Source organism: Pholcus phalangioides, unplaced genomic scaffold (genome assembly GCF_987345545.1).
Source record: "Pholcus phalangioides strain wild (caught in Gottingen) unplaced genomic scaffold, Ppha-v1.0 ptg000007l_1, whole genome shotgun sequence".
Taxonomy (NCBI): Eukaryota; Metazoa; Arthropoda; class Arachnida; order Araneae; family Pholcidae; genus Pholcus; species Pholcus phalangioides.
In genome coordinates, this window is record NW_028301600.1 from 61,417,834 (window position 1) to 61,434,965 (window position 17,132).

Sequence of the window (17,132 nt, forward strand, 5' to 3'; positions counted from 1 at the left end):
CAAACAGTTGCGTTAGAGGTGGGTCATTGCCGCATCATCGTCGGATCGCTATCCTCCCAATGCCCTTTAAGCGAATGTTAGTCGTAGGGGGAGAATGTTCGGACTGCGGGGAGGAAGTTTCAGATTTGGCCGCTGAACCGCCTTCAGCTTTTGAGTTGTTGATACAGCAGTATGGCTTTGCATTGTCGGGGAGAAGAATGCTACGGGTAATGCACCAAGTACACATCTTTTCGATACTCTAAGATACACGTTATCTTCGATGATGGCTCTCCCATAGCTAATATGTTGTTCCATAGCTATCCATTTCCAACTCCCATCAACTTCCAAGTCGCTCTTGCCGCCTTGGTTCAATTGGCGTGGTCTCAGAGCTACTGCGTGACGTCACTGCTCAAATACTTTTTTTTAGCAGACATCAGCACATGAAAAGTGCTCAATTGCTGTGGTTTTTTTTTTTTACATTTTACTTGCTCGTTTTATTGTTTTTAAGTTAGTAATCTCTCGTTCATGGTATTGTTTTAGCGCAGGCATCTTCAACCCGTTGATCGCAAGCACCACGGTGCTCCCTGTAGCACTCAGAGTGCTCGATGCTCGTGTCTGATTTCGTGCTCGCGAGCGCTGAGGATCAACGTCCCACGTAAACACATTGTAAAAATTGCATTTGAAAGATTGAAATCATTCTGATATCATGCATTGGTATGGCAAACTTCCCGTAAAGGTGCTTTTCTTTCGATGATGGGTGCAGGCAGTGCTCGCAACTAGAAAAAGGTTGAAGAACTCTGTTTTAGCGTCACGGGTATGCGCATGTGATATTTTTTAATGGTTTTATAATCTATAAGCTAAGAAATGCATTAAATCCAAGAAATAGTTCATGAGTTGTAATGTCTTTTGATATCAGCATTCAAAAATCATAACAATAATTAGCTTCAAACATATATTATTTATTTTTTTATATTTGCTTCTAATGTTTTTGTTTCCAGTTGTTATTTGTAATAAAGAAGTCAACATTTCACTCTAAATACTACACCTAATTCAAATGAAAACAAAAAGAAGATAATCAAAAATTATCAGTAAGTTCAAAATATGATTCAAATCTGTCTAGAGATGGCTTTCAATCAACCCAATAAAAATTAACTAACGTACTTGATTCAACTGAAATGGATCCGAGAGAAATATATTCAGTGGAAGTTACCTCATAAGCAAATGCAAAATTTCTTATTTTAAATGTTTAAACTAAGCAAGCCAATAAATATACAGATACTGATGTCAATAATCGAAAGGATAATTTTGGAAATAATTCAATAAAATGGGCAGTACAGCGATTACAGACTATCGTAATTAAAAGGTAGCGAAGGTGGCGCACTCGTTTCTGTTTGAGCAATGACGTTATGCATGACGTCACCTTGTACCGACTCCGGCACGTCATGAAACAGTCCTTATTACATAGCCCTGATCTACTTCAATAATTTCGTGAACAGCACGATGTTTATTGCAGCCATACTAGTCCGCGTGCCGGGGATAATTTTCTACCGCATCACGTCTTCTTGAAAAAAAAATTATTCAAACCATATACTTGGGTTTTGGAGCGTTTTTTTTTTTTCTGAATTGTACATATGTGGGGACTCCTCAAAATATCAGACGGGTTTACGCAATTTATAGCCAAAAATGTTATAAGAACGCGATGCGCAACGAATGTATGTACCTTTTGCTCGCTGATTGTACTAAGTATAGATTTGAGTTGCTGCAGACGAAAAGATGTTGTAAGACGCTGCAAACATCCAAACCATCTGCCAGTAACACCCTCTAGAATGAAATTCCGGTTTATATTTGATCCACCTACGTATAACTATCTGGTGGCTGACTTTCTATTTTAGGGTTTCTTAGTATTCAGATTATATCGGGGGAAAAAAACTGAGCATGCGTCACTGAATCTGAAAAAAAAAAAAATATTTTTTATTGATATCTTGAAGACTCAGTGCAGTAAATTTGTCAGCTATGAGTACGAACCATACTTTCCTGCATCTTCTGAAGAGACATTTCACAACAAGTTGTTTTTTTCATTGTATTTATTGGTTTTCAAAAGGTTGAATAATTGTTTTTTTATAATTGAAAATAATTTTGTCCAAGAGCGATGAAAACTATCTGCCACAGTGAGTTTATTTTTTATGCCACAGTGATAAGAAGCATTTATCTGTCAAATAATCTAAATAAAATAATCAAAAGGTGAAATTATTCTATTCGTTTACAGACCCGAAAAATGGATATTTTCACACAAACCGCAATAAACTTACCAAAACAGTGATAAGTTACCGAAACATAGTAATTTTTCATCTTTAATATTGCATTTAAAAATATGATTTTTTTTGCAAATGACTATTCACAGTTGGTTCTCTCTCTACATTTAACTTATTGGAAATTTTTCTCACAGGACTGTATTACAATTAATTAATTTATTTTTTTATGTATGTGGCCTCTAAAAAAATCATGACATTTTAAGGAACTGCTTGTCATTTGAAAACCTTTTGTAGTTGAAAGTATGCTTTTAAAGTCAACGGTTTCAAAAATAGTCCTGTGGGCGAACAATTTGAATCTTTCTGTCCACGTCATACACAAAATGTGGCCTAATAACTTCTAATAATAGTAGATGTAAATAACAAATAGAAGAAACAATGGTTGAAGAGTAGTTACGTTAAGGTAAATGTGATAAATTGGTTATAATACATAATAGCCCGTTATTATGCATACTTACCAATCGTTTTGGTAAGTTAGATAAATGTATCAGTTTTACCAGCGAATATGCGTAATACCCAAGTGTCGTTGGTAAATTTTATAAATACTGAAAACATCACTTTTACCGTCGATTATGCATAATAACCAAGTGTTTTTCTCGTTGGTAAATTTCATAAATACTTGAAATTTATCGCCTTCATCTGTGTTATGCATAATACCCTGGTGTAATTGGTGAATTTGATAGATATGAAAAATATTCCAAATGAGTCTAGTATGCGTGAGGAATATAGTCGGACCCCGATATAATGATAACAAATTTCACGATATAATGATATTATCTATACATGTATGAATTATCACGTATAGTATATCATATATTACGATTTATCATGTTTACCAACGATGGGACATTTAGGTATTATGCATAATTCCCGGTAAAAAAGTAATAATTTTTTATTAATTATTAAATTTACCAACGATTCTTGGGTATTGTGCATAACCGCCGGTAAAATGATAAATTTATAGGGGCATTTATCAAACTTAACAAAATGCTCGATCATGAATAATAACCAGATTTATCACATTTATCGTAACAGATTTACGAAGTGAAATACGCCTCAGACAAACTACCCGCGCTTACATAAAATACTTTACATCATTTGTCTACTAATCGAAAACTTTGTTGAATTTTTTTTTAACTTAGTCTTCCCGAATTTCGTTTCATTAAAACGCAAGAAACTTTTTCGTAAATTAAATCAAATGAGTTTTTCTTCGCATCACAAACTCAACTAACTTTTTTTATAAGCAAAGTATCTGCAATTTAGATAATTAACTTTATACACTAATAAAATCAAAAATTCGTACTAGGCAACCGAAAATAAATTTTTGTATACGTATCTATAAAAATTCAATAACACGCACACAGTTTTAAAAGTTATAAATGAAATAGAGATTTTACCGATGATAGGAACTATTATTGAATAAAATTAAATATTAGACGTAAGTAAATAAATTTAGGGAAAGAATTTTTGATCATTTAAACATTATTGCTTCATATTCTCATCCAAAAAAAGGACGAAAAAAGGTTAGGAATGATAATAATAAAACGATCTGTCAAGGAAAGAACCAAACTGGGTTGTTGAAGGCTTTGTGTGATCGCACTTGACAAGCTGCAGTGGAAAAAGAATTTCAATCAAATCTGCATTCCTGACCGGGAAAACCATGGTATCGGATTTTTACTGTTGAAACCTTAAAACCGACCTTATTTCTGAAGTGAAATAAATAAGGTTATTTTCGGTTTCAGCAACCCAAAAAACATGCAAATCACCGAAAATATCTGATGCAGCTGAATTTTTGTTTGCTGACCTGTGGAATGTTTCTTATGACTGGCAAAATCTCTAAATTCATTTTATATCTTTTAAAATTGTGAAATTGTATGTGTCATTAAATTTTTATAGATACTAACAATATTTATTTTAGGCGTGACCAGAAAGTGTTCCCGAGTCTTAAAATCCCTCAAATAGAATATACGGTAGTTGGACACTCGTGGAAGATTTTTACGTTACAAAGTGATGTATCACATCCACAGTTTTCAGCCACATTTTCCGTTTATACAGCACTAAGAAAACATTTCTGAATGTCTTCTGTCAGCCTTGAAAAAAGTTATACAATTTATACTTGGGCAAAAAGCACGTAGATACTTTAAAAATTCATAAAAACCGGAAAAATAATCGAAATAAATTACGGTTTGCAGGGTTAGCATCGCTAGGTCACGGGAGGTTTTTTAAGACAGGAAAAAATAACTTAAAAATTAGCCGATAGGTGGTGCTGACGTACACAAGTCAAAGAAAAGATACGCAAATAACGAACAGAATGCCTTCAAATCGTTTATTACAGCATATTTCCACCGAAGTCACTCGTACCAGTGTCACATATCGGCTGTTTTTTGAGGGATTTTAAGACTCGGGAACACTTTCTGGTCACGCCTAAAATAAATTTTGTAAGTATCTATAAAAATTCAATGACACACACAATTTCACAATTTTAAAAGATATAAAATGAATTTAGAGATTTTGCCAGTCATAAGAAACATTCCACAGGTCAGCAAACAAAAATTCAGCTGCATGAGATATTTTCGGTGATTTGCATGTTTTTTGGGTTGCTGAAACCGAAAATAACATTATTTTTTCCCCATTGCGTAGAGATTTCTGGCAAACTGAGGTTGGTTTTTAATTAAAACATACACTGGTAAAGAAAGAAAGGCGAAGAAAGGGTACTTTTTTTTTTAAGATAGGTAATAAAAATATAAAACAGTTTTAACATTTCTATTAGTTTGCAGTGCTGAACAGACGATCTGTATTCATTGCTGTTTGCTGCGAAACTTTATTTATTACTTCTAATACTTCTACTACGTTTTCGTTGCTTTGCGTCTTTAGTTTTCTGCTTAAGCATCCAACAATAGCTATATAGGTATTTTTCTTAGAAAGTAGAGCCAATATGGCAAAACCTATGTCAGATTCGTAACCAGCGCCCCCAATATCACCCTAAAATCACTGAATTATCTTTGGGAATGATTTATTATATTTGTTTATAATGAACAGTTTCAATGTGATTTGTTTGGTGCTTGTGTTTGAAATTTAATATTCACTTTTACCCAAAAACTAGACCTGATGGATTTAATTATTTTTCCAGTAATTAGCATCCTAAAAATTATAAGAAATGTTAATTATTTTGAAGAATGTATTTTCATCGCAGACCTGTGTTTTTGAACAAAATTAAATAATAGACGTGTGAAAATAAATTTAGGAAAATAATTTGATCATTTCAGTATTATTGCTTCATACACACATCCACAAAGAAAACGAACGATAAAGAAGATTAATAATAATAATAATAGTTTTTTTTAATTTAAGGGTATGTGACTCTTAAATTAAAAAATTAAAACACTGGAGGAGAAAATTTCAATCATGCGGGTTGTTACTTTTTTCATCGATTAATTCAGATTCACAGGAAATATTTTAAGAATATTAGAGGTATATAAAATTGTCAAAAGAAAAACAAGAGAAGTATAAATTCTATAACATTTTCAACGCTGACAGAAGATATTCAAAAATGTTTTCTTAGTGGTAGTGAGTGCTGTATAAACGGAAAATTTGGCTGAAAACTCTGGATGCGATATATCATTTTGTAGCGTAAAAATCTTCCAGGAGCGTCAAACTACCGTATATTCTGTTTCAGGGCTTTTAAGACTTGGGAGCACTCTGGTCACGCCGAAAATAAATTTTGTATATATATATATATATATATATATATATATATATATTATATATATACATATCTATAAAAATTCAATAACAAGCACACAATTTTAAAAGATAAATGAAATAGAGATTTTAGCAATGATAGGAACTATTATATATTGAATTAAAATAAATATTAGACGAGTGAAAATAAATTTAGGGAAAGAATTTAATCATTTCAACATTATTGCTTCATATTCACATCCAAAAAAGAAGGAAAAAAGATTAAGAATAATAATAATAAAACGATCTGTCAAGGAAAGAACCAAACTGGGTTGTTGAAGGCTTTGTGTGATCGCACTTGACAAGCTGCAGTGGAAAAAGAATTTCAATCAAATCTGCATTCCTCGCCGACAAAACGATGGTATCGGATTTTTACTGTTAAAACCCTAAAAAAAAGAAAAAAAGAGCGAACTTATTTCTAAAGTGAAGAATTGGAATTTTGAGAATATAAGGAATAAAATGAAATAAAAAATGATGATTCAGGTCCCGTTAGACTTTTATCGTGACATGCTTTTTCGTCGCTCAGTTGGAGAGAAAGAAACCTGAGAACCTCTTTCGAGACGAGATTATTATTTGCCTGTTTCTTTGGGTTGGCAACGTCGAGAAAATTGATTTCGAAGTGAAATTTAAAACGAAATCATTTCTATTTCATATACTCAAACAGCCGGGGTGAATTTCTATTTGTTCATTTCTCGAGTAAATCGTTATTTTTTCCTCTTCTTGTTAAATTAGTAAAAAGATATTCTACTGGTAAAGATTTAAGACGGGGAGAAAAACATTTTTTCGAAATCATTCGGAAATAAATCAGAGCATATTCCTTTAGAAACCAATTATTTCATTTTTCATAGAAGAAAACTTTTAGGAAACGTTCTTACAATGTTTTTAATCTTAACAGAACGGAAAATACTCTTAGAATTTTTGTATCATTTGTCGCTGGCAATACTGCGAATAGATTAATCCGGAAAACTATATTACAAAATGAAATAGAAATTTTATACTGACTCATTCGATATATTATTTTTCAGAGATATATACAGTAAAAAAAACATTCCAGAGATTCAGAATAATTCTTTCTATTGGTTTTATCTTGTGGCACATTGTATAATGAAATGTAGATATTCGTACACCTTTTAAAGTATTTTCAAAATAATGAAAGTAAAATGAGATGCATGTATTTTTTAGTACACTGATGGTCAGAAGATAAAATGTAAAACCATTCTGAACGATTATAGTAAAGTCCAAATAAACAACTTGTGGCACCAGATGCTGGCTTTGAGTACCATATATAGTCAGAGCTTTGTATAACAGGACCGAATGTATGTCTGGAACTTGTATATCTGGGACCGAATAGCAGTGACTTTATAAGGGAGATGTCTTTGCTTCCTTTGCAAACCTCGTTTGCTTCTATGATCACGTTACTAAGGTTTTGAGAATTGGAGAAACATCGACGTAGTTTATCTTGATTTCCAGAAGGCATTCGATCAGGTCCAACATGGTACACTCTTGAAGCGTTTACACGAGATTGGAATTGAGAGAACTTGTTGAATTGGATAGAATCGTGGTTAAGAGATAGGTCACAACGAGTTATGGTGAACGGTGAGTTTTTTGATTGGACAGGTGTCACAAGTGGTGTCCCTCAAGGACGTGTGCTTAGTTTATTTTTTTTTTTTTTCAATTTTTATCGATATACTCGATCAAGATGTCGATGGGATTGTTAGCAAATTCATAGATTACGTGAAGCTAATGGGGATAGTCGGGAATCAAATCAATAGGGAATTGCACCAGACCAACCTAAACAGAATTTCAGCGTGGGCAAATGAATGGAACGTGTTTTAGCGTTGGCAAGTGCACAGTCGGTCATTTTGGTTCGAACTACCCACGTTTCACTTTCGAGTTAAATAGTGTCATTATTCCGGATGCAACTAGGATCACTGATCTAGGTATTCTCATTGATGAGTGCCTAAGGTTTTCTGAACATTGTTCAGCGGTGGTCAAAAAATTGAATAGAATGCTCGGTTTCATTCTCAAAAAGGTATATTCGTGTTCTCCTAAAATCATTATTCCACTTTTCCGGGACTTAGTTCGTCCTGGACTGGAGTATGCCGTCAGGTTTTGGAGACCATACTTACAGAGGGACACTGACTTGGTCCGGGGGGTGCAGAGAAGAGCCACGCGTGCTCTTGATGGCACAAAAGGCTTAAGCTATGATGAGAGACTTGATTTTTTCAAAAATTTGTATTCCAATGTATTTTTTTTTTTTAAATTTACATTGGAAGAGCACAGATGTTGGGGGGGGGGAGGATATGATCGGGTGGAGGGAAGGATATGCTTGAAGTGTTCAAAATTTTCAACGGGATAGATACAATGAACCATGAGCTATTAATGCATCGCCAATCATTTGCTTGGACAATGGGACACCACTATCGTTTGGTAAGGGACAATTCTAATTTTTGGTGACGCAGGGAGATTTCCTCTAATAGGGTTATGAATAAATGGAATAGCTTACCTCCGATTGTTGTGACTTCTAACGCAATTGAAACCTTTAATAAAAAATACTATAAAGATATTGGGATAAATTGAAAAACTATCTATACTTATATGAGACAAACCATAATTTTTTATGGGCTGCTGTATTTTTGATGCAGTTTAGATATATATTCGACATCCATATTTTTATGGACATTTTTTTTCAGCCACCTCGTTGGGCAAATTGCCTAATGTAGCCTTCGCAATTGTATAATTGTACTTTAACTGAGAGGAGGGAGGATGAGAAGCTTCCTTATTCCCCACTTCAGTATGCTATGCTTATAATTGGAGGTTACATTAATTTTGACTGTTGTGGCCTTCGTATTTGTGACTTAATAACCAGGTAGTCTGATTTAACAAGTGAGTGAGCATGCGCTCACTCACGTACAGGGTGATTATAATTAAAGTTTCCATTCTCTGCGTTTAGTTTTTCTCAAAAACTACTCATCCGAATTAAGCCAAATTTTCAGGATATCTTATTGAGACCATGGGAAGAGAGATTCATATGCAATAAAAAATAGTTCAATTTTTGACCACCAGGTGAATAAGTGCCGCTTTTTTTATTAAGTTTTCTTTTTTTCATGGTCCATATAGCGTATATAAAAAGTTTCAATAGCATATGTTTACCAGAACGTTCGCTACATAGGTCTGAGTAGTTTCAGTATACCGACACTGCTCAGACTTATGCAGCGCCCCACATTCTAGAGCAGGGCTCCAAGGCTGAGATCTTTGGCTTGCCTCAAGCCAGACTTTTCACGGGCCCTCCTGTAGTAAATTTATAGCATGGAAAAACAAAAAATGATGGTAATTGTACAGAGCCCCTACGCTGGAGCTCCGTCAACCCTACTCTCGTGGGGCCATGCCCGTCAGTATACGCACACTATTCAGAGCTATGAAGCTGCCGTTCTGATGGAGGTATTCCGTCAAAAAAATTCAACTAAATATTTTTTATTGCTTAAATCTCTCTCCCATGGTCTCATTAAGATAGCCTAAAAATTTGGCTGTATTCGGATGAGTAGTTTTTGAGAAAAACCACACACACACACATACACAGAGTACTGTAATTTTAATTATAATCCACCTGTTCATGAAAATTCGCGTTCAAAATTCGCTACACGCATAAAAACAGAAGGTTGGATCAGAACTTATCAAGATATGGATTTTAAAATAACAAGAATAACACGACAACTTGTGTCTTAGAATGATGATATGATTTAATAAAAAAAATATTAACTTTCTCTTTGATCTTATGTTCACACTATTTGAAGAAATGTGTCATACAAGATTACTTCTCTCTGCAGGCTTAATAATTGGCATAAACTCTCTTAATTGTCTCATAACGTTAAAATGTTCTTCGGTGAACTTTTTGTGACAATATTCAATGCTGACAGAGCTTCCCATATATGCGATTCCAATTTCTTATTTGTAGTAACTTTCATCATTATCACTTGAAAATTCTTTTTCATTTGTTACCCTTGTAATAATCTCTGTTTGTTAAGAAGGCCTCAGAAGAAGTGATGGCATTTCTGTCTATTGTCATATATTCGATTTCATCTGGGTAACTCGACCGCAAACTGTCTAGAAGTTCAACTCATTCCTTGATTTTAACCTCTGCATTCATTCGTTACCTGAAACAAAATTTCACCCGCGCCGATACTTTTAGAAACTAATGTTATAAGCAAGATGACGTTAAAAACCATCAACGTTATACTGAGAGGATATGGGTCGCGGTTCAAACAAATGGAACTTCTTCCATGTGCAGAATAACCGTGTTAGAAGGACTAATCGTATCTTCTACGGTGTAAGAAGACGGAATGTATGACTAGCGAAATCAAAAGTTACTTTTTTTTGCGGAAGAACAAGAATACCCTGAGAGAGAGAGAGAAAATGTAAGGCATTTGCGAGTTAACTGGTTTCATATTCGAAGTCCTGTTTTCTGAGTTAATTTGTCTGAAACGTATTCATTAGTATCTCACATCCACTAAAAGGCCCTACAGTATTTCGTCAACACGCTAGATATTATGATATAGTCCAATTTTATGTCTGCCGGGCAGAACAAGAGCGTTTACAGATTATCTGTTGGGTTTCTAATCCTCAAAATTGGCAGAATGAGTTTCATACTGCCTGAATTTGTCACCCTTTCGAAATATCGGTGCATCTCGAGCGGAAAACATGAGTTGTATAGTAGAATTGCCTTCTCACAATTCTCAGCAACCCCCTAGAAATGTGGTCGTATCTACCATGCCTTCTCTGAATTATTCTAACGTACACTTCTTAGATCCCTTGCCTAAATGGACTCTATGATGAAAAAAAAGACTGTACATTTTTTCATTTGTAAAACTTCTACGGTCGCTGTCATCGAAAAGATCATGTCTATTCTGTTTTCATTCGCGGAATGCAATTACTATTTTTGTATCTGTATGATATCAAGTGCAAGATAATTTGTTTTGCTTTAGTTGCATTTCTTTTTCGAATGCCCGTCATTAGGCTAATTCTTGCATTGAAGGCAATTTTTGTGCCGGAAAGATATAAATATATTTGCCGAAGAAGTATCTTTTCGAACCTAGAGATTGAATAACTAAATTGCTGTCTGAGATTTTCTTATACGTAACTTCTCGATCAATAACATCAAATGCAAACTTATCTAGCGATCACGTAACGTTATTTAAAGTATCTGTAACTATTTGCGATATCAAAAGAGAATATTTCTGAGCTGCTGTCACTTAAAATCAGAGAGAAAGTTGACATTAAGTTTGGATAGAAAAATAAGAAATCTCCTAGTTCTTAGATACGAAAAAGAAGGAAAGATTTCTTAGCATACCGTTGATTTTCACATTTTATGCTAACTTGGCTTTTAGAAAATTTAGTTACATTAAATAATTGTTTTTAATTAAATATAAAATATTTTATCTTCTTGGTAAAAAAGAATCATACGATAACAAAGAAAAACTTGTTGGAATTGTATAAAACTTCAATACGCGACTGCAACTTTACTATAAGAAGTGTTTCTGTTTCTGCTTAAATATCAGAGCAGAGCAGAAGGATCTGTCTCATTTCGTTGTGGAGGAATTAACACATGAAAAGTGGGCTCTATCATGGACGACTTTAACCCTACAATGCATGATTTTTTTATTTTGAGCTGATAATTTTTTCCATAATTAATGAAGCTTATAGAAAGCTGGGAAAAATATTTAAAAAAATCCATTCCGAATTGTACACCTTATACAGGGTCTTAAAGAGGACGTACAGAGGACGTAAAAGAGCATATAAAATAGATGTATTGAAGTATTATTAATTTACAAATTCACAACTTACGTCTTTGAGATTTAAACTATAGAAAGGAAAAAAATTGGGTCGCAAACTTCAACATAAAAAAATGAAATGCAAATAAATCATTTCGACATTACAGTGCACGGTTTCCTTTTTTGACAAGTTCCAGAATATTTACATTTCTTTTTTTAATTAAAGAGTTTTACTGCCATCCATGAGTGGCTTTCGACAGAAAATGAGAAATGGAAATAATGAATGTTTCAAACATGAAGTTGCCAATTAGCAACGGGAAAATAAACAAGTTTGAAGTAGCTATTGCTACAGTTACTTTAACATCACTAAATCATGCCCTGTTAGAGTTAAAGGCCACTACATGCTACTCTTACGTGACGCGGTCCCACGTCGCGTCAGTATCATGGAGAATTCAGATTCGTGGGATTTTTATGCCATGCGAATGTCATTTCAACATCACAGAATTCCCACGATTCAGAATTCACCATGTCGCTGATGTGACGTGGAACCAGTCACGTCAGATTAGCATGTAGCAGCATTTAGACTGGATACAAGATGCGATACATGTGGGCATGGAAGCATGTCCCGTGTGGTATCCGATGTCATATTCATCCACGGGTGCTATAACTGAAAGTCTAGATTGCGCAAACTAGTAGGTTATCGAAAATGGCCGCCACACGTTTTATTGGTTCGATCATTCGACAATTTTTGTCACACCACGGTCATTTTCTGCACACGAAGAATAATTAAACTAGGATCTACAATTTATCGCTGATTCCGAACTGCAGGTTGGGCATCTTGCCTTTTTTACACTCATCGAGGGGTTGGTGCACCAACCCCTCAATGTGGGACTCCCTGCTGCAACAATGTTTTTCTATGGCCATGTTGTCACCGTATCTGTTGTACCTTCGCGTCAGGAAAGTTTCCGACAAGAACGAATCGGGTATTGAACTCGCGATATCTCTAATCATTCTTTGGTACTTCAGGCGAGTATGTTAACATTTTATTTTGGGGATAAATCTGGTGGTCACACACTGACTATCATCCTTCTAGAAAACACCTCTGTAGAGTCACGAGAAGCAGAACACGTGACTGTAGGGTCTCCAAAACATATTGCTTCGTGGTAAATGTCCCTCGGACCACTACTAGGAGTGATCAGCTGCAGTTTGATTCATTGAATATGTTTTTCTTTTTCATTTTCGTGGAACAATGTAAGCGTCGTGGAAATATGACCAAAGTATGTATTTAAAAATTTCAATGGAGTCGATATGATGGATTATGAAATATTGTAACGGGGTCATTCAATTGCTTTGACTCGGGAACAAAAATTTCGGTTAGTTAGGGATAATTGTAGTAGGTTGTTGTGTAGCAAGAAGTTTTTGTTTTTTTAATAGGATCGTAAATGCATAGAATAACTTAACTTTGGTTGTCGTGATTCATCCACGATAGACACTTTCAAGAGGAAATATGATAAGCGGAACGGGTGTGATCGAGAAGCCATCCATACTTAAATGAATAACAACCATTTAAGGGCAGTTTTAGTTTTTTTGATTTTTTTAATGATTTATTGCTATTGGGTTGCTGTATTTAAACTACACGTATGACAAACATATTTTTATGAAGCTTTTCCAATATTATTTAGTTTTTATATTGGGTTTTACTTATTTTTTCTTTTGGTTTTTTCTTACACTTTTCATTTTTTTCCTGCCACCTTGTTGGGCAATTTTGTTTCTTGTGACCTCTGATTTTGTGTATGTATTTGTATGTGATACTCATCCCACACTAGCTGTAGAAGGAATGTGCGTAGCCAACAACAAAGGCAGGATCAAGGCATTTACCAGAAAGCCCGGACACGAATGCTGACGTTTTCAAATCGCAATTCGAATCCGCATTTGCAGAAGAATGCGACCAGGCTTTATACTGTAGCGGTCAGTTTCGGCGTGAATGATACCACTGTAAACGTAAATGTCGGTGGTCGGTTGTCAATAGCAACATATGTAATAAGCACCGTGAGACATAAAATTCTTCAGGCATTTGCCTTGAAATAATGCTTGCCGAGATTGAGACCTGTAATGATGGTGAGACCTGCCTGTAGATGGCAGAGACACGAAACAGTTGTAATCGTTCACGCTTGTCGAAACATCAGACAGTCATCCTTACCGGTGCTCTATCGACGGTGTCCGAAACTTGGTTACCGAATATGTACACTTGCACAACTTAGTCTGGTCCCCCACACCTCACAACGGTTTGGTCAGAACAATTTAGGAGTCGAAAAAGCAGTGGAGACAACCCTCTTGCTTCTTTCATACTAAAATCTGGCATCTTTGAATTCTGTTAAACGGGATGAATTCTCTTCCATCGTTTTGTAAATGTGTATTTAGTGATCATACATTCTTCGACAGCAGATAAACTACAGCAAATATTCACCGAGAACCTTTTAATAGAGCAACAAATTAGGCATTTTTATGCGCTCAGGTAACAAGCCCGTTCGTTCAATTATTAAGACATAACTGCATGCATAGTTTTGCAGTAAAATGGCAAATCCCTTCTTTGTGGTTGATTTTTTTTACTAGGATCATTTAAAACGACGGAATGCAAAATTCATATTAATTTCAACTTCTCTAGTCTTCTTGAGTTATCAAGAGGGAAAAGTATTGAGATTGAAAAAAAAAATATCTTGATTGCAAGACGCAAGCACACAGCGTATTAACTTGAGGGGCCTCATAATTTGAATATGATCAAAAATCCTCAAAAACTATAATTTAGTAGAAATTTCATCAAAAATACTATTTAACCATGAATTTACTTCACATTTATTAAGCATGTTTTCGATTTTATCTGCTATGCTATGCCAGTACAGTGTTCTGCATATCTCGGACTGCATATCTCCCGGAGTTTTCAAACATAAAAAAAAAATGAATTATTAAAACCTTTGGGCATGATAAAATAACATATACCATCAATGTAATTGAATAAAAATTACATATATATACATATATATATAATGCACAATTTCGATTGTATATGCGACCCTATATGTCGGTATAAAATTTTACATATCTCTAACAATTAATTTTTTTTACAAATTTTCAAATAATGCATTAAAAAGTTTGCGTACATGATAAAATAGCATTGCATCAATGTAATTGAATAAAATTGATGCAAATAAAGGAAACTTTTCAGTTCTCGAAACGAAATAAAAGATTGAGGTTTCCTTGGCTCAATCTTACTTAAAATTAAATTTCAAATTTTAATTTTTGAAATTGAAAAAATTTTAATTTAAAATTTAATTTTAAATAACATTAGGTTAATGAAATCTAAATATTTTGGTTCATTTCACGAATTGAGTAGTAGCCTTTACTTTGGATCAATTTTTATTCAATTATATTGATGTTATGCTATTTTATCATGCGTGCAAGCTGTTTTAATGCATTATTTTGAAAATTTGCAAAAAAATTAAGTATTAGAGATAGATAAAACTTTATACTGACATAAGATATTATGTATAATCAAAAATATGTGTAAAAAATTGAAATAAATTAAGATTATATATAAATAGCGTTTTAATGATATTTCTACTTGATCATAGTTTCCCACCATGTTAAAAGGTATGATAACATTAAAATACTGGAAAAGAACATTTTCAATGATGCATGTTGTTATTTTTTATCAATTGATTCAGATTAACAGGAAATCTAAGAATATTATGAGGTATATAAAATTCTCAAAAAAGAAAAAAAATGGAAGTATAAATTCTATAACCTTTTCAAGGCTGACAGAAGACATTCAGAAATGTTTTCTTAGTGGTAGTGCTGTATAAACGGAAAATGTGGCTGAAAACTGTGGATGCGATATATCATTTTGTAACGTAAAAATCTTCCACGAGCGTCCAACTACCGTATATTCTGTTTCAGGGCTTTTAAGACTCGGGAACACTTTCTGGTCACGCAGCCAACTCGACCACCCGCCAACACGCTACCAAACTCTCAAACGACGTGCACTGAAAATTTAAACACTTTTCTCTCTCGTCCATCCACCATGTGTATGCGCATCACTGTCTGGATCGTTAATTCAATAGGCGATCATTTCTTATGGGCGCTTTCACGTTATCAGTTCGAATCGGGGTTGTCATCCTTTCTTATAGAAGAAAAAAATATATTTATATATTCTTTTTTACTTTTTTTTTCTTTATTTTATTTTTTAAACTTTTTCCTCCCTTCATATTATAAAATGTTTCATGTATTTTTTCTTTCTTTCAATCAATTTTTTTCCCTATCGAACATCGTGAAATCCATTGCAAACCAAAATATTCTGTAAGATGCGCATTAGAATTGACTATAAAATTAATTGATATATTTATGTGTGATAAGAGATTAACCTTTTAATTGGCAGGCATTGAAATACCCAGAAGACAAAAACTTTGAGGGGTTATACAAAGCATATATGATGTACCCTGAATGCTATTACATGACAAAATATTATTGTCAATATTTAAAAGAATATGGGATGTGACAGATGGATAACACACTGTATTCACGTGATATACATGTACTTTAATAGTATAATAATACATGTCATTTATTGTTATTCAACTTACTTTTTATCATTGTTGAAAAATGCACAGCAATGTCTCCTCCACATAGGCAGACATTTCAGTGAATACATGTTAATATTCAGAAAATTGAAATCAAATATTTGTGACTAAAAACATAATTTCATCTTTAAAAGACCTCATATACTGTTAAAATTCATTACAAAAACTTAAACCGTGATTTAAAAAACGTTAAAAATGTAAACTCTCTCATTCAAGAAACTCATTATCAATAAAATTATATAAATATAACCAATACTATAAGATATGTATCTGTATACTTCAAATCAAAAATATTTAATTAGTTTTGGAAACCATCTTAAAATTATAGTGACATCGGAATTGGCTTGTGATTGATTTGGAAAACCATGTTTAACCCTCTAATTGAAAAGAATTGAAATATCCGAATGGGAAAAATTTTAAGGGTTTGTAATTAATCAAATGTGAGGTACACTGAATGCTATTACATGACAAAAAAAATTATTGTTAGTGTTTGAAAAAATGTGGGACGTTGCACTTCAGGGAACACACTGTATTTATGTAATTTACATAGATCTGAATAGCTTAAAAAATAGTCATATTTTTGTTTAACAACTTACTTTTCTTTCACTGTTGAAGAATGCACAGCAACATGAACAGCAACACCTCCTCCACACATGGTGTTTCCCTCAAAAATGCAAGGATCAAAGATCGTTCTTACTTGG

General features: G+C 33.7%; 1 protein-coding gene across 3 annotated transcripts in view; it reads left to right on the forward strand.

The window, feature by feature from the left end:
- Window positions 1–17,132, forward strand: part of LOC149085588 (alpha-1A adrenergic receptor-like) — a 115,886-nt gene that overhangs the window by 35,740 nt on the left and 63,014 nt on the right. The gene's annotated exons all lie outside the window — the stretch shown is intronic.